The sequence below is a fragment of the Plasmopara halstedii genome (genome assembly GCF_900000015.1).
Source record: "Plasmopara halstedii genome assembly, contig: Scaffold_525, whole genome shotgun sequence".
Classification (NCBI taxonomy): domain Eukaryota; phylum Oomycota; class Peronosporomycetes; order Peronosporales; family Peronosporaceae; genus Plasmopara; species Plasmopara halstedii.
In genome coordinates, this window is record NW_020187445.1 from 1,883,696 (window position 1) to 1,889,576 (window position 5,881).

Sequence of the window (5,881 nt, forward strand, 5' to 3'; positions counted from 1 at the left end):
AAGGGTGACGTGTCTGTCCTCCACATCCGTCATACCGTTGACGAGGGTATATAGCTGTGCGTTGGTAGACACACCCTATGTCAGTGTTGACGCCTTGCATCTTGCCGATAACATGCGGCATCGCCGTCTCCTCGCTACAAAAGGTTTACGTCTCGTTGAGACCAGTGGGAACACGCACTCAGCGTCGTCCAGTGTCCCCACCATCGGAGCCTTGCTGTTTTTAACAACATCCGACGAGGAGCTACTTGTTCCGCAGAATTTTTCCAGTGGATAACGTGCCACTCCACGCGCATCCGAGAGCCTGCCCATGATGCATCTGACCTCGTCCAACCATACCACTCGTGGCATGGAGAGTTCAGTGGATCACGTGCTACTCCACGTGCATCGCTGGGACCTCACCCTTGATGCCTCGGACCTCAACCGACCATGCCACGTATGGTATGCAGCGACTGCTCCGATACTGAAGCATTGCTCAGTGTATTACGTGCCACTCCACGATCAGCGCGCGAGCCGTGCTCGGGACTATTGTTCAAGTCACCTTCGATGTTCGATAACTAGGATTCTCCGATCTCTAGCACGATGACCGTGCTGGTTCAGTGCCCGAGAAAATAGTTTTTCTATCTCTTCGCAGTGTTGAATTCATGACTTATCAAACCTCCACCAGGGGACGTGCGCGTAGCGCCCAAGGCTTCAACCTCCAATCGATACATGGTTCATGGTGTTCCAACCATGCCATACCAATGATGATGTCATACCTCGAATCCAAGCCCAAGACCAAACGGTGTTCCACGCTATCAAAGTCAAGAAACTTGACACCGAGGTCCACAGGGACTCTCGACACCCGCACACATTCCCCGTCGCTAAGCGAACAGTGCCGTTGTCTCTCAACCGCGCTTTCAGCGACTCAGCATACAGCTGACTTCCTTCAATAGTGGAGCGTCGAGAATTATTATTCGACGCTTTGGAGTCGATCAGAATCTTCCATGGCATCTCATAGCTCTTCACCGTCGCATTCACGACCAGCAAGCCCGGCTTGCATACACGTTCCGTGTTCAAAAGCACGGAACTTTTCTGGGCTGGGACCTGCTGAACTCGTCCACTTTGATGCTCAACAGAACTCAGTTCTTCCCCATTCGTTTTACCGCGATAAAACAGAAGACTGATGAGAAGTGGAAACGATTCGATGAACCTTGACGAGCCCTGCGCAGTGACAACCAGTCCAAAAGCGACGGGTGTCTCCACAGACAAAACACCGTCGAGTGTTTGAACGCTACCCAGTAGGTTGGAGCTCTGTCTCCTCTTTCTCAGCATAGCTGAGATCCATCGGCTCAGGCCCGCACGACGAGCTAGTAGGGTGTGTACTCTAACAAAGTCGCGCCGACTTAAAGAAAAATCCGGCATTCAATGCTACATTTATCAGTTTTGCAAAAGAAGACAGATGCACTCGGAACCCTCCATAAAGACGGTCACTGTGACCGCCTCGGGGAGAGGATCGATTGCCATCCTGGCAATGAAAGTATTCAGCTTATGAACGAAGTCCACCAATTTCGTCTTGGCCTGTCTGGCGACAAAGAAAATGCGATCACACACAATATGCCTGGTAGGTGGCGAGAACACTCTGAAAAGCTGTAGCTTCAGCTTTGTTCAGGAGGGAAACGCAAATTCATCTGAAGTACCGCACTCAGTGCCCATTAACGCGCTCGACCACCGAACTTGGAGATAGCTAGCGCAACGCACTATTGCTGAGTCTGGAACTTGGCGGACGCCATAGCCATCTCGACCTCCCTCATCCAGAGCAGGAGATTAGCTCCATCCTTACCTCTGAAGGTCTTAACGCTCACAACGAGCGGCCTCGGCCGAGAGGAGTCATCCGTCGTTCACGGTGGCGTCATGGACGCAGTCGACGCCGACGTCTTCTGCTCTAGGTGCTACAGTGGGGCGTTTTCATAGTTCGAAAACGCCTTTAGGCGCGCGTTTATCGCTTCAGGCTCTTGTGGAGCGAGGTGTTGTACACCTTCAGGGCCAAGCAGAGACATCAGCTCACAGCCCGTCATGCATTCCCTAGGGCGAATATAAGAATCGCTCCATCCTCATAGATGATCAGCCGTAACGACTCAGGTGTAGATTGCCTACTATTGCTACCAAGGCAGTCGTAGCTCTTTGCTCAAAGGGGGCAAAGCCAAGGTCACCGATCTCACGTTCTATACTAGAACCAAGACGAGTGAAGTGGATCGCAATCCGCTAGCATCAATAGTACCCACAACGTTAGTTCAAGGTAAATAAACACTTCCGTTCAAAATCCAGATTGTATCTCTTTTGTTTTATTTGCGGCAGAGCTACCTATATCTATATCTATACATTTTCCTGATCAAAAAATAAAACCTAATTAAAATGCATAACCGCTTCTTGTTAAGGTTTATCTACACCATTGTGTGGTCACACCATCTCTTGTGACCCACCCTTTGATACCAGGGTACGTGTAACCCCGTTACAGAAGCAAATCTCCATTCCTATCAAGTAATAACACCGTTTTGGTATGAACCCTGGTTACGCTTGACTTCAATCTCCGGAACTCTGGTAAAGGTATTGGTCGAAAGGTTGGGTATCAGACATCGTTTAGATCTTACATGGCATGTAATACACTTTTTCAAAAAAAATGATTATGGAACTCGTCAAGCCTATCACATCTGATCATGATCTCATCGAACATGCCACGCGTATTGGGGTTCATCTCGATGATTTAGACGAGATCGCAAAGCCACTTCCGAAGAAAGGTTCATATCTGGTTCTACTCAGACCACCTAATCTTACCCAAACATGGATACTTCCATGAGATATAAAAGAACTCAGTAGCCGCGGACGGTCATATTGAGACTTGATGTTTTTCCGTGATCGGTTCGTCGTCTGCCGTGCGAAACAGGAATGTTTTTATTTAGTAGGCGCAGAAGATCATACTAGAATTTGACGTTTTGGCCCTTCGTCTGCCTTTCCGAGCTCGACCCTTTGTACACATAAGCCGAGAGTAAACGCAGCGGGGCTGCCGTAGCTCATTCGCTTAGAGGAAGCTGGGTTAAGGTCGGCGACCTTCGTTCTATACTTAGAGTGTGCAGATCGCAATCCACTTACTCCAAGAGTAATTACAACCTTAAGTCAAGGCTAATCAACTCTTCCGTTTAAAAGTGAATTGTATTTCTCGGTTTTCATTTGTGGCAAAGCCAAATATATAGGGTTTTCTGTATATATAGTAAAACGACTGGCTGTTCCAGCCATGTACTGACTCCTCGTTTAAGTGTAGCCACACCATGGTGTGGTGTACCATATTATGTGACCCACGCCATTCATATAAGGGCACGTAAAACCCCGTCATACACTCCCCACCAAGATTATGAGCATCTACAGTACAAATTACTGTCCATTCAAACGAGGCTCGCGTGTCTAAGATACCACATGCAGCGGTGCTGCCGTAGCTCTTTGCTTAATGTGAGCTAAGCTAAGGTCACCGACCATACGTTCTTTCCAAGAGCCAGTACAAGTGCAGCGGATCACAATCCGCTACTTCTAAGTACTAAAGTCTTACCAAGGCAAACGAACACTGCTGTTCAAGAACGAAAACTGCATTAAATTGTTTGAGTTGCGGCAGAGCCGCCAATATCTAAAACTCGAGGTTTTCTGCATTAATGTAGCAAAACCTAATTAATATAGTAATACGCATTACTACACGCAATCCTGCTACGTGATGGCTTTTCGATACGGTGTAGCCACACCATTGTGTTATTACACTAATGTGCAATAAACACCAATGTACGGCCGCACAATATTTTGCGACCCGCCCTTTCTCACAAGAGCACGTGTAACCCCGTTACACCCCCCATTAAAATTGTGAATATCCCCAATTCACATTTAACAGTCGCCTCATACGAGGCTCGCGTGTCTGAGACACCTTAACGCTTTTTAATAACAACTTTGAAACTTTTCCACTCTATGAGCACTGTGTCTACGACACGCAAAACATCCAGCCTAACTGATAGCAAGGGCGCCTACGGGCAAAGTCCTTCTACTTCTGCACAGGGTGCATCTCAGGACAGTACGTCCGCGGCTTCACGGGAAGCACATCCTAAGACCTCGGTAATTGGGCGCAACACACCGCGCCCGCTCCAGGCGACGGTTTTCTCGCCGAGCAATTGAATGAAGTCGACTACGTGTCTTCCCAGCATCGGATGACGGAGAAGATGAATCGCGTTAACGAAGCTTGGTGAGCCTAGCTGAATCCCTGCGGGCGCCATGTACGTTCCCCGACTTCTCGGCCTCTCGGCTTACACAAAAAATGGTATTATTACCAAACACCCCGACGAGGCACAGGAGCAGCAATCGGAGGCTGCCCACAGGGCAGCTATCCTGCGCTAGTATCCACGTTAGGTCTTTAATCCTCGTGCGGAGTACAACTTCTGTTCGGAGATTCCAGCTACTGAAGCGAAAGATGTGATCACTCGATCGTCAGGCATCTACGTAGTCGAGCCCCGGACCACTACACAAGCTGAGCTTGATGCAGAAAGCTCTCCGAGCCTGATTCTTGGTACCCCAAGAGATCTTAATGGATAGGTAACGCGCTCGACTTTGAGCTCAAAAAGGAGGCGCTCCTGCACCCGCAATACCGCCTATTCCTGTGGTGCTCACCCCTGGCGAAAACGCTGCAGTTAATGAAGAGCTCTTTGAACGATGGGTGCACCTTACAGCGAAGCCACAAGAAAAAGGACGTGCGCATAGAGCGCCATCTCCAAATTGAGCTTGTCAAACTCAAGGCACAACGCCGACTTTCCGCGTATTGTCACCCTTCGACACATGAAATCATCCATCGCGCTCCCACGAGCTCTGTAGTTTCTCACACGGGTGAGTCTACGGCCACAGCAGCTCAGGATCATAGCTTGAGCTCAGCTCGTGAACCTTCGACTTAGCGGGCTACTGCCGAGAAGCGCGGGGTCCACGACGACGGGAAGCGTCATAATCATTCCAATTATAAGCGTCAACGACGTCTGAGCAGTCTTGCCGAAGTGGCACCTTAAACTCCCACGTGTTCTCGGAGCTTGGGTATCCCCACCACTTCACAAAATCTTGGTTAGACCCCGTCGACGATGTCGACCCACAAGACGTTCTACGGGATGATGAACGCGACCATTATCACCGAGAAGAGTCGGTGGCGAGCGATGACGACTTAATCGATTGCTGTCGGTGGCTCGCGATGCTCTTCGAGTGTTAAAGGACAAGGTCCGTCGCCATCGGCACTCTGATGAGCATATCTCCAAGGTCGCCTACCGCTGTGCGAAACACCTCGATAATCTGGAGCGCTTTGTGCACCGAAATTCTCACGTTGAGGACTATTGCGCTCTGTCGGAGCGGCTCCTAGCCGTCTAGCAGACGAATACGTCACTTCATGTGACGGGATAGCGCCTTGCGTCGACAAAGACAAAAATTGTTGCACTCCGTGCTCAGAACCAGTTGCTGGTTCAACTTCTGGGTGGCCGAGCACCTTTAGACGTCACCCAGGCGCCAACTCTTCCGCGTTCACATGCGCCAGATTTCGATACGGCTTGAGCAAACCCACGTAAAGCACCGGGCGGGTGCACATCCGTTCAGGAATATTTAGCGTATACGCTAGGCCCCGCTTGGCCACAACCTTAAACGGTCCAATAAACTGTGGACGAAGTTTTGTCCGGAAGATAGCAGAGGCTGCATGTGTAGGCAGGTTTTTATAGCTTAATAAAACCAGGTCTCCGACCTTAAAGCCACTTTGCCTCTTCCTTTTTCATCTGCATATTCGCTCTGCAAGTCTTGGCTTCCAGCCATCGCATCGCGAACGTGTCGTAGGACACTCAGTCTGGTAGAC